General features: G+C 36.1%; 1 protein-coding gene and 1 pseudogene across 3 annotated transcripts in view; both read right to left on the minus strand.

The window, feature by feature from the left end:
- STK3 (serine/threonine kinase 3) overlaps window positions 1–25,209 on the minus strand; it is a 303,272-nt gene that overhangs the window by 191,634 nt on the left and 86,429 nt on the right. The gene's annotated exons all lie outside the window — the stretch shown is intronic.
- Window positions 20,763–21,113, minus strand: LOC308630114 (cell division cycle-associated protein 3-like; annotated as a pseudogene). The gene has a single exon. The product of its transcript is annotated as a cell division cycle-associated protein 3-like (transcript).

Raw genomic sequence — 25,209 nt, forward strand, 5'->3', positions numbered from 1 at the left:
AGATTCTAGACATATAGGTAAGATGAGATGCACATTTTGATTATTAATTAGAAAATAATTTCTCCTTGTATCAGTTTTGACACTTGAAAAAATTTTTAACTGATAGGAGCATTTCATCTTGCACAGATGAGAGTTCTTTTATTCTGATCACAAATAATCAAGTTCTGTTGTCATTTCAAATCTTTCAGACAGTTCAAAGTTTTATTGTTAGCAGTGCTCTGGGGAAACACAAGTTGGTTCACTAGTGTGGAATCAAAACTTACGATCAGCTCCATTCGTTGGATTCTTTCCAATACTTATCCACACTGAAAGTTTCATCAGCTAGTTTTCTGAAAAACTTAAAGTTTTCAGTATTAATAGATAAATGTCTTTGAAATTTTCTAGTTTAAATTTCCCCCATTAAATTATAGTTGCAAAAATAACAGAATCTTTTTTTCAGATTAGCACTTGTAAGTATTTGAATCATAAAAGAAAAATACACAGTATTATATGAAGTTGATCAATGTAAAACTTCCTTTACAGTTATGGTAAAGTTTCAAATAATCTCACTTGTGTATAATTATGAAATTACTGTACTGGTCTACTGCTTACTTTGAAAGTGATTAATCAAAGTCAGAGAAAGCCAACCATCAACTGAAGTATGTTTCAAATTTCCTTCTCAGAGAAATGTCAAAAAAAGATGAATCAATTTTACTTTAATTAAAACCTCATTTAGAAATATGAAATAAATGTTTTCTATTTAATTCCAATTATATTTCAATTGTATCCAGCTTTCAAACTGCTTCTGCTACTTGATTACACGTGCCAAATTAATCTTTTCTTATGATTCATGTAAACAGACTTAAAATCAAAAGACTTGGATATTTGATTATCTATACAGTATTTTACATCATATTCCAAATCAAAGAGCCCATTAACAAAAAAATTAACTATAAACAAATTAGCCTCAGTTCATTAATGGCTATTTATCTCTTAAGCAATGCATTACCTAAGAATACTTAAATTTTATTCTTCACATTTTAGAAATCTTAATATTTTTCTTACATTCTCTACTATCTCATAAAAGCACAACAAATGTATTGGCCTAAATTTCTAACTCTGAATTGCTTTCCCAGAAGAGTTAGAAGTAACTCTTCCTGCTAGAACCAGGATACGTTTGTTATAGCAACCCAATCATAAAAGTACCCTAAAGTTCTGTGACCCAGGAAAGACTCCTTTAACACCAAATGACCATAATGTCAAACCCACAAAATACCCTTAGCTAAGTTTAAGATATGTGTATTTGGTTGGTTCAAATGCAGGAAGACTTGTCCTTTGTACATCCTAACATCCTTTGTTACATCTTTTCAAAGAATAAGAAGGTAAGGGAAACAGATTCATCTAAAATACTTCTGTTTTACTAATAAGCAGCAATCTTCCAAAAACTGAAAGTGGAAATTTTAGAACAAAAGACACCTTCTGTCATGTCTTCTTAGGGTACTTCACACAGGCAACCAGGGAATCAATGAACAAGTAAGGGAATATAGAGCCTACAACGGCATCAAGCAACATGTTGCACAACTGACGGTAACACAGTACCAACTCCTTACAACACGTGAGTCAAATGGACCTCCTGCTCCTCCCTTTCCTTCACTTACCTCCTTTCTCCTACACTGTTCTATTTAAGGCCTAGCTCTTCAAAGGCATCTGAAGGCAGGAAAAATGCAGGATGCCTTTCACATGAGAAAAGAAATAACTCACTGATGAAATGGAGACATGTTCAGAGAAGGCTCAAGCTCCCAGCATCTTTCAACCATAAGCTCTTCCATCCATATCTTTAGAAGATAACTGTACTTATAAATAACTTTTCAACCTTTTTCAAGGGTTTCCTGTTGATAAATATATGAAAATTAGTACTTACTGCACTGTATAAGAAATGAATAGAAAAGGGAAAAAAGAAAGTACTGACTCATGATAAGAAGTAACGATCAAGAGGCAAATAGAAATCATTATATTTAATGTGAAACCCTTAGCCTCAATTAGAAGCTCACTCAATCTAAGCTGGTCAACACTGTGTTTAACATGAAAGAAACAGTCAATATTAAAGAACATGAACAGAATGCTAGAAATATATTATTGACAAGGCAAATAAAATTAGAGAATGTATAATAAAGTTCTCTGGGATGAGAATCTGTCAACTGTTTAACTTTCAGAAACATTACCTAGGAAATTAGAAGACAGCCTGTATGAGTATAAGGGTTAATTCCTTACATGGAGACTTTGCACCTAGAACTACTGTCTAAACCCATCTGAGGGGAAAAAGACCATTTTCTGCTAGGAGCAAAGTAAAGACACAGTTAATTATAACTACATGCCAATGTAAATGCCATAAATTCAATAAATCGTCTATATGAAAAAGAAATTAACAATGTGGTTATTTGTATACATACAAAGATAGCAGCAAATAAAATTATCTTTTGTATTATGTAAAACAAAATGCTTAAGGACCCATTGATAAACTTCTCTGAGATAAGTGTTGATATATAGATATAAATTTTTTACTGCCTTGGGGGAGACGTTTTCTACAGTATCAATTATTTGACACTATAATGAAACTATGGCTCAAAAATTTGTTTTACATAAACTCTCTCATCTACATGTCATTAAGCTAATTACCAGGACATCACCACTATCTCTTCCACTGGCTCTAGCAGATTTAGAAAAGAAAAAGAGTTTTGTGTTTTGTTTTGTTTTGTGGTACTCAAAGTTCAGCTAAGAGTAAAGGCGTATAAAAGAAATCCTATTCCCCCAAAAGTTTCAAAGCAACTGCTTCAGAAAAGAAGGATGCTTTCTCTATTAGCCAAACAATATAATTTAAGAGTAAAGAGTTATTTAAGATGATTTAACTTTTCTCAAACAAAGTAGAAAGTTAGGTGGTAATAAGGTTAGTGATCAGAATTCTGGGAAACTGCCAAATTCTGGCATATTCTGATCATAAAGCTATTACTACTGCAGGGAAGGGAGACAGTCTTGAAGAACTCTGATGCAGGCTTAAATTTTACATAAAGAGAAGCCATATAACTGCTATCAAATGCTTTAGAGCTCCAAGAAGCAGCTACCACACTTTGCTATATTTCTTTAAAAATATATCTATATGCCCTATTGACTTTGGATGGTATTTAGCTCCAAAAATACCAAAGTATCAAAAAGATAATTAATGTTTGGTCTTACATATTTTATGTGGGGCCTCTAAACTTTCTCATTGCCCAAACATTCAGCTATACCACTTAAATTTTTCCAATTATCACGGGATCCCCTTTTCAATTTGGCTCAGTATATACTTAGGACCTACTTCATACAAGGATGAACACAACACTATCTTACATCTGGGTTAAGAGACCAGGATCTGGAGTCCACTGCCTAGGTTCTAATCCTGGTTCTTCCAATTATTGGTTACTTAGTCTCTATACCTTACTTTTATCATCTATAAACTGTAGATAATAGTAATAACACCTACTTCACAGAACTGTTTGAGGATTAAATATTAGTATATGCAAAAATTGTAAAACATAAGCAGAAAAAGAAATAAAGTACTGGCATATGCTACAACGTGGATAAAAAACATTATGCCAAGTGAAAGAAGCAAGACACCAAAGACCACATATTGCATGATTCCTCATATGAAATGTCCAGAACAGGTAAGTCCACAGAGATAGAATAAAGACTGGTGGTTGCCGGGGTCTGGAGGGAATGAGGATAAAATGATTAACGAGTACTGAGCTTTATTTTGGAGTGATGGAAGTACTTTAGAGCTAGGTAGAGGTGGTATTTACACAACACTGTGAAGGTGCTAAATGCTGCTGAATTGTTCACTTTAGAATAGAGAATTTTATGTTACATGAATTCCTTCTCAATAAATTTAAATTAAATTAAAAAAGAAAGAAGTAATAAACTATTTATTGACTCCTTCAAAAAATATTCAGAACAATGGTAGGCATGTAGAAAAGGTTCAATAAATGTTAGCTATATAAATTATTATCCATACCACAAAAACTAGTAAATACACAGGATAATGTTATATTCCAAAAATTTTAATAATACACAAAAGCTTAGAGTTTTATGTTTACTTTTAAGTATTCATTTTATAATTTATTTCTTTTAAATTCATCATGAGATTATGTAATTCATCTACCAGGAACTCTTTTTCTCCAAAAAAAGATTTTCATACAAAAAATACACATGAAAAATAGCAACTAAAAAATTACTTTGTATAATTACTGTTCCATGTTATCCAAGTTATAAGAGTAATTTTGACATACAGTACTTATGTGTTTAGCTACCTGGAAAAAAAAATAGCTAAATTATTAAGAAAATACACACTAAATGGCAACCAAAGACCTATTTTGTAAATTTAACCACACAAATTATAACTATTATACTGTTATACTCAGATGTTAAAATAATGTAATATGTAAAATACCACTAAAAGATTTACACATATATTTACAAACTCAATGGAAGGTTCAATTTGCAATTAATCAGAAGAATTCTTCACGATGGAAGACAAAATGGGAATCAAGAACTGGAGCAGCCCAGGGAAAGCAAATAAAAAAGAACATAAAATCATAAGGCTATATTTATGGCTATCAGAGATCACTAATTCATATTCCTGTTTTAGGGCAAAAAAGAAAGTATTCCATATTCCAAACTTGAAGCCTTTATCCTTTAGCTTAGGGAAAATATGTCAAGAGATCACAGTCAGCTCCCAAACCATCAATTATAGCAGCCAAAAGATCAAGTCTGAAAACGCTTCACCTCAAATAAAAGGCTACTAGAAGAAACTAGGAGGCACTTTCTACTAATATCTCAAAAGAAAAACCATGAAATGCTCCAAATGCAAGAGAATAGTTCATATTTTCCATTTCTTTGCCTCACATATTTGTTTTCCTGTTAGAAGGCTTTTTGTTTTCTTTGTCATGCCTAATGTTTGTCTTATAAATTTCCATTAAATGTGTTACAAAAGGTTCCTGTTGAGAATGATAACTATATTTCAAATATACATTTAACAACAAAAAGAAACTGTCATTAATAATTTTAATATGAAATTAAATTACTGGAATAAACTTTGAAATATTATATGTTGACATCAAGTCAAAGAATTGGGGGATGAAGCATGTAACCTTTACTGGATCAAAAGCAGAATTTAGGTTAAGCTTTTTAAAACAGCCAAATATTTAACAATGGAAGAAAAATACACATTATTGCTTTATGAATAAAAATACAAGGTTTGTGGGAAATAAAGCATTCTACTTTCTATATCACGCATCAACATTGTTAATAGCCTTACACCACGTATGATATGAGAAAAAACTTTACAACTATAAAAATTTTTAAACGTTATCTTTTCCTCTATCTTTAATAACTTCCTGAAATTATTTAAATGTGATTCACACTAAACAGAAATGTACTTTTCCCACATCTCAGTTCCACTGAATAAAAATATTATGCATTCTGTATGCCCTCTGATCTGTATGTCTAATATCTAGAGAGTTGGGTTAGCTGTGGCAAACAGTATGGTTTTATTAAATTAAACACTGAATTATTTTCCATATGAACTAGCAATTAAAAGCAAGAACTCAGATATTTGTACATCCCTGTTCAAGGTTCACGGTGGCATTATATACAATAACCAAAAGGTGGAAACAAACCCAAGTGGCCATCAATGGATGAATAGATAAACAAAATGTTGCATATACACACAATGGAATACTATTCAGGCTTTAAAAAGAATGAAATTTTGACACATGCTACAACATGGATGAACCTTGAAGATATGCTAAGTAAAAGAAGTCATACACAAAAGGACAATATTACATGATTCCACTTATACGAGGTGCTTAGAATAGTCAAATTTATAGAAACAAAAAGAACGGTGGCTACTTAGGACTGGGGAGAGGGAGTAATGGAGAGCTACTGTTTAATGAGTACAGAGTTTCAGTTTGGGATGTTGAAAAAGTCCTAGGGGTGGATAGTAGTGATGGCTGCAGAACGATGTGAATGTATTTAATGCCACTTAAAAGTGGTTAAAATGGTAAATTTATGTTGTACATATTTTACCACAATTAAAAAAAAAGGAAAAAATCTTTAAAATAAAGTTCTGGGGCTTCCCTGGTGGCGCAGTGGTTGAGAGTCTGCCTGCCGATGCAGGGGACACGGGTTCGTGCCCTGGTCTGGGAGGATCCCACATGCTGTGGAGCGGCTGGGCCCGTGAGCCATGGCTGCTGAGCCTGCGTGTCCGGAGCCTGTGCTCCGCAACGGGAGAGGCCACGACAGTGAGAGGCCCGCGTACTGCAAAAAAAATAAAATAAAAAAAAATAATAATAATAAAAAAAATAAAGTTCTGGAAATGGATGGTCGTGGTGGTTGTACAACAATGTAAAGGTGCAGCTGACCTTTGAACAACATGGGCTTGAACTGCACAGGTCCACTTATATGCAAATTTTTTCAATAACTACTACATGTGTCATTGACTTGTACACTTAAAAATGGTTAAAATGGTAAATTTTATGTTATGTACATTTTCCAACAATTGTTTTTTAAAAAGTTGGGTGAAGTCTTTCAGTAGTTTCACTCTTAACTGATTGTTTTTAGTGCAGGTCAGAATATAGTTGGCTAAGAGGTTTCTGAACACTTTGTAAGCAACTGAACCACCACTACAGCTAACCAGTGCTCCTAAACCAAGCACTGCCTAGCAAAAGTATTACTGCTCTTCAACCTACTGGCCCTGACTAAGCCTGGCAACCATACAGAATGCTTTATATTGCTACTGCAGCAGTAAGCGATGGGATCTTAAAATACAGCGCTTGATGGTCAAAACATGAGCATGGTATAAACAGGATATACTTTAAATCCATTTTCCCCAAGGCTAATGACCGCACCTTCACCCTCAATCACATTCCCTTCCTCTTTGACCAGGGCCTTGTGTTACTGTTCGTCATCTTTGGCCCCACTCCTTATATCTTTAATCCTCTCCCTGAGTCCTTCATCTCATTCTAAAATCAGATTAAGTCCTCTCATCCTATTAAAATCTTTCCTCAACCCTGATGCCTTTAAACTATCTCCCGAACTTCTCTCCTCTTCTTGGCTGCCAAATACCTAACATAGATTCTACTGGTGCTGCTTTCTACTCCCCTACTTCCCCTTCATTCCTTGATCCCTCAGGAATCGGCTTCTGCCCTACCACTCAATTAAATTACACTCCTGAAAGTGAACCATGACCTCCAATCTGATAATCTTTTCATACTACCCAATCTAAAGGCAAAAATGACAAACAGTGATAAAAAGTCATCAGTCACCTCCTTCTTAAAACTCTTCTCTCCCTTGCCTGAAACACCATGTTCTCCTAATTCTTCTCTTACTCTCTAGCTTCTCTTTTACCTCCCTCCTCCAAACCCCCAAATATGGGTACTGTTATTCTGTCCTTCATCATTTTTTCCTTCTCAGAAGTTTTCTTCTTGAAATTTTGCAAAATATATTTTATAAATGCAGAATACCATCAGCACAAGGGATACTAGAAGGACTCAGGTAGTTGGAGAACAACTACATTTATGTCAAAAGCTAATTAGCTGGCAAAAGAGGAATGCTTCCCTACTGCACATGCATATACCAGTGTTCAAGGTTAAGAAAACCACATTTGTATTTTTTGGCAGGTAAAATACATTTTAAATGAAAAAACGTTTAGAATGTTTTCCTTTTTAAATGACTGTACTGCTAGAAGGAAGTATCTAACAATCTGCTCATTATTAATTGCATGTTTTCTGATATGGTTAATTATTTAGGCTTGATGCAATCATTCAGCTGGTTAAGACTACTTACTTGATACAAAGTTAAAGATAGGATGTATAAGTTGCAATGTAAATATCAGTTTCTTAAGGCTCAAAAATAATTTCCTCTAAAAGAGTGTTTAAAAAATTTCATATAGAAATAAAGATTAAATCCATACAGAATTGATGTTATACCTTAATTTAAAAGTTGTCAGAATATTTATAGTCTTTAAAAGTATAATTTATAATAATTAGTGAATAATTTATTAGTATTAAATATTAAAACCAAGACATTTTTACACACTTTAGGACTGTTGACTAGAAATGACTCCTTTTTGTAAAATTTTTTTTTATTCAATGAAAGATTCTTCAAATTCTATAATGCTTTCACAAGCTTCACACACATGATTTCACATAATCCCATAATAACCCTTTTTCCCCTTACCCCATAAGCAATGGCTTCTTTAAGTTGTTCCCTTTTGTCTTAAAAAAGGACACTACTCATTTTAAAGCTCTATCATAGAAGTAGAATATATAAAATTATTTCATTTAAGCAATTTTCAAAACATTTTAGGGCTCAAAACACTTAAGAATATGGGGAAGCTCCCAAGATACAGTGCTAAATGAAAAATGAAAATTACAAAACAACACAATCTCGTGATTCCAATTCTGGTTAAAAAACAGCACGTTCTCATGGTCATGGTTCTGATATGGTTAATTATTTAGGCTTGATGCAATCATTTGCAAAGCAAACAGGAATACCATATACCAAATGCTAACTGTGAATCTCTAGGCAGAACAAGTGCAAGTGATTTTTATTTTCTTGTTTATATTTTTCTTTCTTTCTTTCCTCCTTCCTTCCTTTCCACAATAAACATGCATTATATTTGTAGTTAGGCTTCCTGGAAGAATAAACTCTACATTCCATTCAAATTTCTGCCTTATATTTTGACAGAGTGGAAAAAAGACCATCTCCCAAAGTTGTACAGAATGGCTTTAAAGCATTTTCAGTGTTCTCATGCACCTGATCCATCAACAAACCCTGTTAATCTACTTTTAAAAATATACCAGAAACCAACTACTTCTCACTATCTTCACTGCTTTTACCATCCTCATCCAATCATCTCTTGCATGGTTCATACAAGTCTCCTAAACTAGTTTATGTGATTCCACCCTTGTAACTCTCCAGGCTACTCATTCTCATGTCACTCCTCTACTCAGAAATCCTCAGTGACTTCTCACCTATTCAGAATAAAAGCCTAAGTATTTACTATAACCTTCAAGTCTCTATGATCCGCACGTGGAGTTACCAGGCACACTCCCACTTCAGGACCACTGAACTTGCAGCAGGTAGAGTTAGTTGCCTCTACCTGGTATATTCTGTACACAGATATCTTCATTTTCTTTAAGTTTTTATTCAAGTGACATCTCCTCAGTGAGGCCTTCACTAGCAATCCAGTACTGTACATCAACCACTCCACTCCATCACTGAAATTTCCTATCTCACTTCCCTGCTTTATTTTTTCTACTGCAGGACTTATTACTAACATACTAGATGTTGTATTTACTTCTCTTCTTTATTATCTCTCTCCCTCATTAGAATACAAACGCAATAAAGAGAATTGTTCATCTTTTTCTTTTTTTGCTGCTGCATCCTCAGCACCCAGAAGAGTCCCTAGCACATAGTAGGTGCTCAGTAAATATCTGCTAAATGAATGAATAAATGCATTCCTTTGTAAAGCCAAAGCTTCTAGGTCACAGTAATAGTTGACTCACCTAATGTCATGAAACGACTGCAACTCATTCATTCATATTCTGAAAATCACTATCTAAAATGACTTTACAGAGGGCTAAGAGGTGAAGAACAGCTATGGTAAACAATAATGTAGACATATTTTCTCAAGCCTAGAAAGAAGCATCCAGGATCTTCTCTTCAAAATTCAGCAATAAAATTATGACCTGATTTGTTATATCAAAGGTTCTCTGGGAGATCACATTGCTGTTATTGTTGATACTAAAAAGTAAGCAATATTGGCTAAAACCACACAGTTACTCTTCTAAGTTTTCCACTAGAATATTCAATTCCACTCTATGAGGCTGGATATAAAACTATCCTTATATATAAACAAAAAACAAGCTGAATATCATACTTCTCTGCACCTGAGTATCTGTTATCTAAAAGATCTTGGGATATTTTATAAACATCAATCAATGCTGTGCAAAGAAAGCTAAGGCAGAATAGGCAATTAGATACTGTGAAAAACTGGAGGCAATCAGAAGAAATACAGTCCATGGTGGCAGTGACACAAGCTAAGCAGGAGGTATGGATAATCTGGGTAAGTGCCATGGAAAAATAAATATCATGATTGGACTGGAGGCAAATGGAAACAGTTCAAATTGGCTTCGTACAGTACTCTGTGGAACATATGACGTCCATATGTCCATTACCAACAAACTGAAACATGGAAAATAACAAAAGCCAATGCTGTGATGGCTATAAGAACACACCCAATGCCAGTCTCTACCACACCACAGCAGCATAACTTACTACAGCTGCCAGGTAAGCTGGCTAAGAAGTCAGAAGCAATAAGAAAAGAAAAGGGGAAAGACCTAACTATAAACTGTTCTCTTTCTGTACAGAAGAAAAAGCGGGGATCTACACTAGAAAGTAAAATGTGGCCAAAGTCAAGGCTGAAAGTAAAGTGCATTTTTTTTTCTGTAGAGTTCCCAAAAGTATAAAATACTTTAGAATTAAAGAGGTCAGCATTTTATCCAAAACTACAAATGACTTAAGATTCAAAGAACTAAATAAAATAAGAATGGGATAGGATGGAATAACACCCAAGAAAAAAAAAAGTGTAAACGTGACCTTTCAAATTCGAAACACACAATAGAGAACTAAAACAAACTGACCAAAAGATGTGCTAGGAATCCATTATGTTGTATGTCAGTGCTAACAAGTCTACCAAATTTTCTTTCCATATTCTCTACCCTCCAAAGTGATTCATCTTCAAGATAAAATCATCGTTGATATTAAAGAAGCAGTGCTTAGGCAAATGTCATGAAGACCAATATATACAGCAAAGCCAAAACTATAAAAAAAAACTTACAAAAAGTAAACTAACATCTTAGAGCCTATCTGGTAATCCTGACCTTTTCAACCAATCAAACAAAACCAGACAGTCCCAGCCAGGTGAACTGCATAAAAATAACCTCAGCCCTAATTCAGAAATATATTGGTTGTCATTCACTGAAACTATATAGTAATAAAATCCAGCAGTTAAAAATACATAACTATTTTATAGTATCAATAAATATCAATGTCATTCCTGTTTCAACCTGACTTCCCATTCTACCCTCAAACCCCCAAACTTGAAACCAAGTACAATTTCTTGAGTAGCTGGAGTGTGGTTAAGGAAAGGAAGCTATGCTTGTTTGTAAGGAATCTGCCATTTCCTCCCTGCCAAAACACTTGTTTAAAAAGTCATGTAATATTTCTATTAAATTGTAAATGCAGCCGACAAGGAAATGGCCTACTGCAGTGTATTACCTTTGTGGCAGTGCCAACAGGCCTACAGCAAAATAGTGCACATGATAATTTCAACATGCATTCCCAAGTAACAAAATTGTGCTTTACATAAATACCACAGAACCTGAGCAAGATCCAGAAAAAGCAATGAAAATCTGCCCAAGCTTTCATGCTTGCCTATATCAATTGTATGTCATAACTAAAGCAAAATAGAAAAGCATCTACATATGTCCAAGAAGCTTGTGAAGTTAGATCATATAACCCTGGGAAAACTATTGCAACTTAAATCTGTGTATTTCTTGTTAACCACTGTAACAACTCACTAATAAAAATTAAGAAAAACTGTGGGTATCAGATGAACCAAAATGTACTAACTACATACAAGTCCTTAAAGACTATAATGCAACTTATTAACAGGAACATATGTTCAGTGTAAGCCACAATTGTTATGTTAAATTACTTCTTCCTTTGATATCACTCATTTGATTACAGAATTTAAGAGATCCACAAACCTTCCAATTAAAATGGTGACCTTCAGTTTATAAGTCACTTACTGCAATGCTTATAAAGTCACCTCTGATCATTTACCCCTTACCTTTCATTACATAGCACAACTACATGTAATTATGCTATTTAAATGATCCCAGATGTAATGAAGATGATTCTATTTATGTAAAAGTTATACTGAAAACCAAGTTAAGATAAACAAATAATCTGTAATTAATATAGTCCTCTAGAACAGCTGAAAATTCTACTCTGCAAGAATTTAACTAAAATACATAGTTTTTGTTTAAGTCAGATGTGTCTGACTTACAAGTGTCTGACTATCTTCATTTTTAAAAATATGTCTGATCAGCCATGATTTCAAAAGTCAAGTTTGCTACAGACAGCATTTCCTCCAAAAACATCATGAATTAAGCGTTGTACACTTGAAATTACAGAGTCAACACCTGCCCTCAGATACCTCCCAACCTCCTAACACAAACACACCTAGATATTTATATCTTCTAAAATAAATGTTAGCCTAAACAGTTTCTATGACTGGTTTAAAAACAAAACACAACAAAACTTTCTACGATCAATATAGTAAGTCTATACAATTGCTTTTAAGACCCTCAACAGGGTTAATGATTATATCCCCGTTAGCAAACCAAGGCTATTGTCCAGAGGCCAATATTAAGTCTTTCTGATCTCCAGGATCTAAAGTACCCCCAAAAAATAATAAATAAAATTATATATATATATATATATGAATTAAATCAATTTAAAACTGATATTTTATAGAGACACAGATGTAGAGAACAAATGTATGGACACCAAGGGGGGAAAGTGGGGTGGTGGTGTGATGAATTGGGAGATTGGGACTGACATATATATACTAATATGTATGAAATAGATAACTAATAAGAACCTGCTGTATAAAAAATAAATAAATAAAAATAAATAAAATTGAAATTTTAAATAAATAAACTGCACTTAGTAAAAGTTTGAAAGTCAAGCCATGAGCAAGGATAGGGCTTTCAAGTTGTATTTAATTAGCATTTACTTTCATTTTTCAGTTTATTTCACTCTTATTCTAACCTACAAGTACAACATTATTACTGTATGAAAGAAGAATCTGAGCTTGCTAGATTTCAATATTACCACCACAAAGTGTCTCTGAGATAAGAAAGGTAATTGAGCACATAGTCAACAAAAACATTTATTGGATGCTCTTATGTAAGTCACTCCACTAGGTTCAATTAGACACAAAAATGAAACACACTTGCATTTAAAACTTAGATCTAATAGAGGAAATAAGACAACATAATCATTACTATAATACATAGTAAGTTAAAAAAAGCCATAAGAAAGACAGAGAAAAGGTGAGAATTCAGAGAAAAAATGATTTTTTTAAATCAGTGGAATGAGGAAATTCAGACGGTAATTAGACATACCTAAAACTAACCTTTCCAGAAGTAAAAGAGTATTAGGGGCTTGGGGGAAATCATAGATGCCATATGCACATACAGTTACTGGTTCCAGATTAAAACACAGAACAGTGACATGCTGTAATAAAGTAAATACTAAACAAAACCATATCCTAAATATACAATATAATAAGAAACTCTCTTAAGGGTCACCAATATTATTACTGAGAGCCATAGTTCTCAATCTTTGGGGGTCAAGAAACTCTTATTTTCATTGATGAAAACTGTGAACTCTCTCACCAACAAAATGCACATCTGCACACAAACCAATATTTAAATGAAATTTTGGGGGTCCAATGACTCTGAATTCTCTGCTCCAGAAAAAACTCATTCTACTCTCTTGTGAATCACAGTTTCCATTACTGAACAAGTATACAGTGAAAATGAAGTAGAAAACATCTGTATATCACAGTCTGACCTGAGGTTAGAAGAGAGTCTACATGTCTCTGTGTCCTCATGGGCTCATTATTTCCATACTGTTTCCAGTAGAGGCTGCAGAAGTCATCTCAGCAGCCATAAGTAAGGGCTTTAAAGCTTTCAGCAACCTCCCGCAGCTGGCAATAAGCTCCCTTGGGTACTGCATAAGGTCCCAATACTGCCAAACCTACTCGATAACCCAAAACAAAATAAGGTGATGATGAAGCAACTGCCTGATCCTTTCCATAGCCAAAAGCTCCCTAAGTGGATTGCCATGTACTGCTATATTTAAAAGGGATAACCAACAAGGACCTACTGTATAACACAGGGAACTGCTCAATGTTATGTGGCAGCCTGGATGGGAGGGGAGTCTGGGGAAGAATGGATACACGTATATGTATGGCTGAGCCGCTTTGCTGTGCACCTGAAACTATCACAACACTGTTAATCAGCTATACTCCAATATAAAATAAAAAGGTAAAAAAAAAAAGCTACTCTCTGCAAGAACTTGAACTATTTTAACATCTCAATTTGAGACTTGAAAACTAAATAATGCTACCTAATATTTCTAAAGTATTTACTATTTTACATGTACTGCTCACTTACATTGTCTTATATGATCTTCACAACAATTCAGTGAACTGGACAATTAATTGAGGGTCCACTATAACTAACTGACAGATAACAGAAATCATTCAGGACTCACAAGTCTCAAATGCCAGGTCACACCACTATCATGTGGCAACAAGGAAAGCATTATGGCACTGGAAGAAATCAGATTTCCAAAGATACAGTGATTCTTCCTCTTCAGATGCAAGTTACAAACCAATACTTGGTCATGAAATCAACTGAATGGATTTGGACCACTTATTTTTTTTTTTAATGAAAAGATGAAATACAGTAGAAGAAGAGAAGACTGTGATAGAACAGAAATCAGAGTGGATCACAAACAGTGATTCATAGTATGAAATATATTTCACAAGTGACCCATTATGAACATGCATAGATAAGTATTGTTTTATGTATATTTTGTTTCAACTGTGTGCACACACACACATGCACACATGTGCATAATAGGTCACAATGTGAAATATATTTCATACTATGGATCACAGTCAAAAAAGTATGAAATGGAGCGCAAGCAAGAACTACAATCCTGCAGCCTGTGGAACAAGAACCACATTCACAGAAAGACAGACAAGATGAAAAGGCAGAGGGCTATGTACCAGGTGAAGGAACAAGATAAAACCCCAGAAAAACAACTAAATGAAATGGAGAGAGGCAACCTTCCAGAAAAAGAATTAAGAAAAATGATAATGAAGATGATCCAGGACCTTGGAAAACGAATGGAGGGAAAGATCGAGAAGATGCAAGAAATGTTTAACAAAGATCTAGAAGAATTAAAGAACAAACAAACAGAGAAGAACAATACAATAACTGAAATGAAAACTACACTAGAAGGAACCAACAGCAGAATAACTGAAGCAGAAGAACGGATAAGTGACCTGGAAGACAGAATGGTAGAATTCACAGCTGCGGAACAAAATAAAGAAAAAAGAATGAAAAGAAATGAAGACAGCCTAAGAGACCTCTGGGACAACGTTAAACGCAACAACATTCACATTATAGGGGTCCCAGAAGGAGAAGAGAGAGAGAAAGGACCAGAGAAAATATTTGAAGAGATTATAGTCGAAAACTTCCCTAACATGGGAAAGGAAATAGCCACCCAAGGCCAGAAAGTGCAGAGAGTCCCATACAGTATAAACCCAAGGAGAAACATGTCGAGACACACAGTAACCAAACTGCCAAAAAATAAAGACAAAGAAAAATTACTGAAAGCAGCGAGGGAAAAATGACGAATACCATACAAGGGAACTCCCATAACGTTAACAGCTGATTTCTCAGCAGAAACTCTAAAAGCCAGAAGGGAGTAGCATGATATACTTAAAGTGATGAAAGGGAAGAAGCTACAACCAAGATTACTCTACCCAGCAAGGATCTCATTCAGATTCGATGGAGAAATCAAAAGCTTTATAGATAAGCAAAAGCTAAGAGAATTCAGCACCACCAAACCAGCTCTACAATAAATGCTAAAGGAACTTCTCTAAGTGGGAAACACAAGAGAAGAAAAGGACCTACAAAAACAAACCCAAAACAACTAAAAAAATAGTAATAGGAACATACATGTCGATATTACCTGAAACGTGAATGGATTAAATGCTCCAACCAAAAGACACAGGTTCGCTGAATGGATACAAAAATAAGACACATATATAGGCTGTCTACAAGAGACCCACTTCAGACCTAGGGACACATACAGACTGAAAGTGAGGGGACGGAAAAAGATATTCCATGCCAATGGAAATCAAAAGAAAGCTGGAGTAGCAATACTCATATCAGAAAAAATAGACTTTAAAATAAAGAATGTTACAAGAGACAAGGAAGGATACTACATAATGATCAAGGGATCAATCCAAGAAGAAGATATAACAATTATAAATATATATGCACCCAACATAGAAGCACCTCAATACATAAGGCAAATGCTAACAGCCATAAAAGGGGAAATCAACAGTGACACAATCATAGTAGGGGACTTTAACACCCCACTTTCACCAATGGACAGATCCTCCAAAATGAACCTAAATAAGGAAACACAAGCTTTAAATGATACTTTAAACAAGATGGACTTAATTGATATTTATAGGACATTCCACCCAAAACCAGCAGATTACACTTTCTTCTCAAGCGCACACAGAACATTCTCCAGGATAGATCACGTCTTAGGTCACAAACCAAGCCTCAGAAAATTTAAGAAAATTGAACTCATATTAAGCATCTTTTCTGACCACAATGCGGTGAGATTAGAAATCAATTACGGGAAAAAAACGTAAAAAACACACACTCATGGAGGCTAAATAATATGTTACTAAATAATCAAGAGATTACTTAAGAAATCAAAGAGGAAATGAAACAATACCTAGAGACAAATGACAATGAAAACATGATGATCCAAAACCTATGGGATGCAGCAAAAGCAGTTCTAAAAGGCAAGTTTATAGCTATACAATACAAGTCTACCTCAAGAAACAAGAAAAATCTCAAATAAACAATCTAACCCTACACCTAAAGGAACTAGAGAAAGGAGAACAAACAAAACTCAAAGTTAGCAGAAGGAAAGAAATCATAAAGATCAGAGTAGAAATAAATGAAATAGAAACAAAGAAAACAATAGCAAGGATCAATAAAGCTAAAAGCTGGTTCTGTGAGATGATAAACAAAATTGACAAACCTTTAGCCAGACTCATCAAGAAAAAGAGGGAGAGGACTCAAATCAATAAAATGAGAAATGAAAAAGGAGAAGTTACAACAGACACCGCAGAAATACAAAGCATCCTAAGAGATTACTACAAGCAACTCTATGCCAATAAAATGGACAACCTGGAAGAAATGGATAAATTCTTAGAAAGGTATCACCTTCCAAGACTGAACCAGGAAGAAATAGAAAATATGAACAGACCAATCACAAGGAATGAAATTGAAACTGTGATTAAAAATCTTCCAACAGACAAAAGCCCAGGACCAGATGATTTCACAGGTGAATTCTATCAAACATTTAGAGAAGAGCTAACACCCATCCTTCTCAAACTCTTCCAAAAAATTGCAGAGGAAGGAACACTCCCAAACTCATTCTATGAGACCACCATTACCCTGATACCAAAACCAGACAAAGATACTACAAAAAAAGAAAATTATAGATCAATATCACTGATGAATATAGATGCAAAAATCCTCACCAAAATACTAGCAAACAGAATCCAACAACACACTAAAAGGATCATACACCATGATCAAGTAGGATCTATCCCAGGGATGCAAGGATTCTTCAAAATACGCAAATCAATCAATGTGATACACCACATTAACAAATTGACAAATAAAAACCATACGATCATCTCAATAGATGCAGAAAAAGCTTTTGATAAAATTCAATACACGTTTATGATAAAAACTCTCCAGAAAGTGGGCATAGAGGGAAGCTACCTCAACATAATAAAGGCCACATATGACAAACCCACAGCAAACATCATTCTCAATGGTGAAAAACTGAAAGCATTTCCTCCAAGATCAGGAACAAGACAAGGATGTCCACTCTCACCACTATTATACAACATAGTTTTGGAAGTCCTAGCCATGGCAATCAGAGAAGAAAAAGAAATAAAAGGAATATAAATTGGAAAAAGAAGAAGTAAAACTGTCACTGTTTGCAGATGACATGATACTATACATAGAGAACCCTAAAGATGCTACCAGAAAACTACTAAAGCTAATCAATAAATTTGGTAAAGTTGCAGGATACAAAATTAATGCACAGAAATCTCCTGCATTCCAATACACTAATGATGAAAAATCCGAAAGAGAAATTAAGGAAACACTCCCATTTACCACTGTAACAAAAAGAATAAAATACCTAGGAATAAACCTACCTAGGGAGACAAAAGACCTGTATGCAGAAAAGTATAAGACACTGATGAAAGAAATTAAACATGATACCAACAGATGGAGAGTTATCCCATGTTTTTGGATTGGAAGAATCAATATTGTGAAAATTACTATACTACCCAAAGCAATCTACTGATTCAATGCAATCCCTATCAAATACCAATGGCCTTTTTTACGGAACTAGAACAAAAAATCTTAAAATTTGGGGCTTCCCTGGTGGCGCAGTGGTTGAGAGTCTGCCTGCCAGTGCAGGCGACACGGGTTTGTGCCCCGGTTCGGGACGATCCCACATGCCACGGAGTGGCTAGGCCGGTGAGCCATGGCTGCTGAGCCTGTGCGTCCAGAGCCTGTGCTCCGCAACGGGAGAGGCCAAAACAATGAGAGGCCCGCGTACCGCAAAAAAAATCTTAAAATCTGTATGGAGACACAAAAGACCCCGAATAGCCAAAGCTGTCTTGAGGGAAAATAACGGAGCTGGAGGAATCAGACTCCCTGACTTCAGACTATACTACAAAGCTACAGTAATCAAGATAATATGGTACTGGGACAAAAACAGAAATATAGATCAATGGAACAAGATAGGAAGCCCAGAGATAAAGCCACCCACCTATGGATACCTAATCTATGACAAAGGAGGCAAGGATATATAATGGAGCAAAGACAGTCTCTTCAATAAGTAGTGCTGGGAAAACTGGACAGCTACATGTAAAAGAATGAAATTAGAACACTCCCTAACACCATACACAAAAATAAACTCAAAATGGATTAGAGACCTAAATGTAAGGCCAAACACTATAAAACTCTTAGAGGAAAACATAGGAAGAAAACTCTTTGACATAAATCACAGCAAGATCTTTTTTGATCCACCTCCTAGAGTAATGGAAATAAAAACAAAAATAAACAAATGGGACCTAATGAAACTTCAAACCTTTTGCACAGCAAAGGAAACCATAAAGAAGATGAAAAGACAACCTTCAGAATGGGAGAAAATATTTGCAAACGAATCAATGGACAAAGGATTAATCTCCAAAATATATAAACAGCTCATGCAGCTCAATACTGAAAAAACAAACAACCCAATCCAAAAATGGGCAGAAGACCTAAATAGACATTTCTCCAAAGAAGACATACAGATACTCAAGAAGCACATGAAAAGCTGCTCAACATTACTAATTATTAGAGAAATGCAAATCAAAACTACAATGAGGTATCACCTCACACCGGTCAGAATGGGCATCATCAGAAAATCTACAAACACGAATGTTGGAGAGGGTGTGGAGAAAAGGGAACCCTCCTGCACTGTCGGTGGGAATGTAAATTGATACAGCCATGATGGAGAACAGTATGGAGGTTCCCTAAAAAACTAGAAATAGAAGTACCATATGACCCAGCAATTCCACTACTGGGCATATACCCAGAGAAAACCATAATTCAAAAAGACACATGCACCCCAATGTTCACTGCAGCACTATTTACAACAGCCAGGTCATGGAAGCAACCTAAATGCCCATTGATAGATGAGTGGATAAAGAAGATGTGGTACACATATACAATGGAATATTACTCAGCCACAAAAAGGAACGAAATTGGGTCATTTGTAGAGACGTGGATGAATCTAGAGACTGTCATACAGAGTGAAGTAAGTCAGAAAGAGAAAAACAAATATCGTATATTAACGCATATACGTGGAACCTAGAAAAACGGTACAGATGAACCAGTTTGCAGGGCAGAAATTGAGACACAGGTGTAGAGAACAAACGTATGCACACCAAGTGGGGAAAGCAGTGGGGGGTTGGGGGGGTGGTGACATGAATTGGACAATTGGGATTGACATGTATACACTGATGTGTATAAAATGGATGACTAATAAGAACCTGCCATATAAAAAAAATTCAATGTAATAATATAATTAATTAATTTTTTAAAGTATGAAATGTAAATCATCTTCAATCATTAATAAATCAATTTAAATTGTCTCCTGTGAATGTTTCCACACATATACAGAGAAATACTGCCTTTGTCAGTATCCCACATTAAAATCTTAAATAGATGGAGTCTAGCATAACTCTTTTTTTTCTTTAAATCACTTCCTACAATATACAGAAACATGTAAGACACAAAGAAAGCTAAGGAAGCTCTCAGTCCCAGAGTTGGTAGTATAGGGGGAGTTGAAGAAAATGAGCCTTTCCAGTCTCCCAGGGAAAGAAGGGGTGAGAGGACACAGAACGTCACTAGGCCCCTGGTGGTGAGTCCGGTGCTGGGCCCATGCACAGCCTAGTTCTCTACCAAAGGGAAGTGCCGATTTTCCTTGCCATGGCCCTGGCCTTGCTCCCATGCTCATCCTCCAGTTTCCAGAAGTCGTGCAGTTCCCAGAATGGCCCCTTCCTTTAGTTCCCTAACATTTTCACTCAGGGGAGAAGGCCGCTTACCCTGTCATGGTGTCAGAGTCCCAGGGTAGTTTTCACCCTGCAGGATGGTGAGAGAAGATCTCCCTAGCGCCTTGCTGTTTGGTTTCTGTCTGCTGCTCTTAGAACCTGAAGATCAAGGAGTGTCAGGGTCTCTCAAGGGCTTGTCCAAGCCCTGGCTGGCTATAGGGATCTCTGAGGGATGTCCTGTTTCCTCCTTGGAAAACACCTGCTTGGAAGGGAGTCTCAGTCTGATCCTCAAGGGGAAACTGTGTGCCCAGAGGCAAGTCCAGTTGAGAAGATGAAGGTGTCTCTAGGGGCAGAATAGGTTCTGAAGACTTAATCTGGGGTCTTCAGTCTCAAATACGTCACTCAGCTGTTTCACCAGTGGGCTTGGGGGCTTTCTGCTGGTCTTCATAGGTGTCCGTGCAACGCAAAGGGTAGGAGAACGGGGATCTGAGTCCTGGGCCTGCTTAGGACCCTCCAGCTGCTCTGCCTGCCGTTGGCAGGTTTGGCTGTGGAGAGCTCACTACCTGGATGGGAGTGCACAGGACACCAGCACTGGGTGAACGTGGGTCTGAAACTCGAGCTAGAAGCTTATTGTGCAGCAGGCTGCACTGGAATGACTGGGACGCTCTTGGCTGAGCCCACCTCAACCAGGAGAAATAGGATGGGGCAGGGCCCAGCCCAGGCAAGGAGGGGATGCCGAGCCCCATTTCCACCTTTGGGTACAAAGCAGCTCAATCCTCCTAGTATACTTCTTTACCTAAGCAATACTTAATGGAAATATGTCTCCAACACTACAATTCATATTCACATAATTAGTATGTCAGTGAGAAAATGATGATTGCTTCCTCAGTAGTTACCAAACTAATCATGTTTACAGAGGACTTGGCAACACCAACGGCAAGGTTTGAATATAAATTAACAGTGGGAATTTGCCTTCCCTGTGAAACCCATGGGGTGACCTCAGCAGACTCAACTAAGAGAAGCTGAGATCTGTTTATTCTGTTTTCCTTGCTTATTCATCTCTTTAAGAATAATAACTCTGACTAGACAGAAATATGTTGAAACTGTCACTGTAATAAACTTTAATCCTCAATTTTGGGGCTGGAATGCCTTGTACTCCCATATGTATTAGAACCACAGGGCAGAACAACTCTAACTTTCAAATAGAGTGAAAAACCACATGTCCTGGAAGTAATACTGAAATTCTCCAGTGATCCAATTTGCCCACTCCTGTGGATCCTTGGCTATTTCTGATCTGAAAGTATAGTTAGTAGAATCAAGGTATCACTTAAAATAATCAGGCAGAAAAATACAGGGAACAGATAGGGAGGAAGAGAGGCAATATGAAAAGAAAGAAAAGTAAAAGTATGAAAGGGATTGTGTGAGCATTCATGTACACACTCTGTTAGGCAACAGGGAACAGTAAAAGGAAGTAAAGGCAGCAGTGGGGAGAGGGGAAAAAGGGAAGATGAGGATAAGTTCAAAGGAGAAAAACAAGTAATGTATGTAATGCCAAAATAATAAAAATCATAGAGGCGTATGATCCTTTATAATTTGTAATATACATACATACCTATAATTGAATAAAAGTTGTTACAGTATATGGTCTTACATTCTAAACAACTGAATATATATGCACACCCTCTACACACACACACACACACACACACACACACACGGAAAGCTAAATAATTCTATCATTAGAATGCTAGTTATCACTGGAATGGAAGTTCCAAGAGAACAGGAAACATACTTGCTCTGCTTAACCACTACATCCTCAAAGTCTGACTGGGACATGATAAATGTGCCCTAAATATGTGTAGAAGGAAATAAAGAAAAGGGGAACAGAAGTAAAAGAATATAAGAAGAAAATGCGAGGGTACTTGTCTTTAAAAATCAAACATCCATATTTAGGTGACACTGAGTTTCTCTAACACAAAATAACCAATGTAGGACAGCAGATATATTCTCCAACTGGTCTAAAGGTTGACTTCTTGCCTCCACATTAGAATATGCATTTCTCCTATTTTAACGTTAATACTAAATCAAAAATATTTTAATATTAATGATTAAATTTTGTATTATTGCTAAAATGGATATGTCCCGTCATAAAAATATACACAATTACATGGCAGATAAGTTTCAAGAGCGTTATACTCGTCACTGAAGGAATCATTAAAAATTATTTTTAAAAAATAATATCCAAAAAAATTTTAAGGCCAATTTATAACTATTAAATATTTACACAAATTTTCCAGCACACATCTACTGCACGAAGCAAAGTAATTTAATAATTAAATACAAATAAGCAATCCTCTACTTGTAGACTAGCAAGTCTGAAATCCATTTTAACTCAAAGACCTCCCAATGGGTTGATTACAAAGGAAGAATTATAAAGGCACTTAGACTGAGTATTAGAATTGGGGTACAAAAACTGACGGGGGATGGATGGAAGAACAATAAGCAGAGGCAGTAAAAAGTCAAAGGGCTAGGAGACTTCAGCCAGCAAATGTTGGCTGAAAGGCAGACCAAAACTAGAGACAAGTCAATTAAAATGAGACCAGAACCTCAATAACAACAAAAACAACCCAATTTAAAAATGGGCAAATAACCTGAATAGACATTTCTCCAAGAAAGATATACAAATGGACAATAAGTACATGAAAAGATGCTCAACATCACTAGTTATTAGGGAAATGGAAATCAAAACCGTGAGATAACACTTCACGTCCATTAGGATGGCTATTATCAAAAGACAGAAAATAAGTATTGGCAAGAATGTGGAGAAACTGGAATCCCTGTGCATTGCTGGTGGGAATGTAAAATAGCACAATGCTACAAAAAATAGTATGCAGGTTCCTGAAAAACTTAAACATAAAATTACCACATGATCCAGCATTCCCAGCTCTAGGTATATACCCACAGAATTGAAAGCAGACTCTCACAGAGATAAATGTCCATCCATGCTCATAGTAGCATTAGTCACAACAATCAAAAGGTGGAAGCAACCCAAGTATTCACATACAGATGAATGGTTAAACAAAATGTGGTACACACATACAGTGGAATACTATTCAACCTTAAAAAAAAGAATGGATTCTGATATAGGCTACAACAATGAATGCACCTTGAAAACATTATACTAAGTGAAAGAAGCCAGACATAAAAGAACAAATATTGTTTGATTCTACTTATCTGAGATGCTTAGAATAGTCAAATTCATAGAGACAGACAGTAGAACTGTGATTATGAGGTGCTGGAGGGAGGAGATAATAAAGAGTTATTGTTTAATGTGTACAGAGTTTTAGTCTGGGATGAGAAAAATTTCTGTAGGAGACAGTGTGATGTGAATGTACTTAATGCCACTGAACTGTACACTTAAAAATGGTTAGGGCTTCCCGGGTGGCGCAGTGGTTGAGAGTCCGCCTGCCAATGCAGGGGACACGGGTTCGTGCCCTGGTCCGGGAGGATCCCACATGCCGCGGAGCGGCTGGGCCCGTGAGCCATGGCCGCTGGACCCGCGCGTCCGGAGCCTGTGCTCTGCAACGGGAGAAGCCACAACAGTGAGAGGCCCGCGTACCGCAAAAAAAAAACCAAAAAAGATTAAAATGGTATATTTTATGTTATGTGTATTTTACCACAATAAAAAAAAAATGGGAAAAGAAAGACAAGGAGATACATCCTAAAATTAGTCATTACTCATCTTAAACGATATACAATTCGAAAAAAGAGAATAGATTATAGAGGATATAGTGGGTTGAAAAGCGGCCCCCAAAAGGTATGTCTACATCCTAATCCCCAGAACCTTTGAATGGGACCTCATTTGAAATAAAAAAAAAATCTTTGCAGGAAGAGATCATCCTGGATTATTGGAGTGGGCCCTAAATCCAATGACGAGTGTCCTTTTGAGAGAAGGGAAGAGGGAAATTTGAGACAGACAGAAGAGGAAAATACACAGACACATAGAGGAGAAGGTTAATGTGAAGATGCAGACAGAGACTGAAGTGATGCAGCTACAATCCAAGGAATGCCAAGGATTTCTGGCAGCCAGCCACCAAAAGCTGGAAGAGGCAAAAAATGGAGTCTCCTTTAGAGCCTCTGGAAGGAGTGCTGCCTTGTCAACACCTTCATTTCAAATTTCTGGCCTCCAGAATTGTAAGAGAATAAATTTCTATTGTTTTAAGCCACCAAATTTGCAGTAATTTGTTATGACAGCCCTAGGAAATTACCATAGGGGGTAAAAAGATAAAATGAAAAGTAAGAAAGTAGACTTCATGAGCACAGAACATGTCATTCAAGCCAAAATTTAACTACGTAAAGTGGGAGGAAAAGGGGATCCTGGGCTTCACCCCTAAGTCGCGATTTCAGGCCATATGATGTCAGAGGGCGAAGTGCTGAAGCCCCCCATCAGGTCAGGGCAGGAGTATGGCTGGCGCATGCTCCTGGCCAGTGTCTCTAGGATCTGGCACAGCACCCCGACAGGGACACCGAGACATCAGACCACAAAGAAAGGCTGCACCCTGCTATATCAAGCTTTACAAGAGAAGTTGTCATCCAAGACATTCCCATTAAGA

This window comes from Mesoplodon bidens, assembly GCF_964165515.1.
Source record: "Mesoplodon bidens genome assembly, chromosome: 16".
Lineage (NCBI taxonomy): Eukaryota > Metazoa > Chordata > Mammalia > Artiodactyla > Ziphiidae > Mesoplodon > Mesoplodon bidens.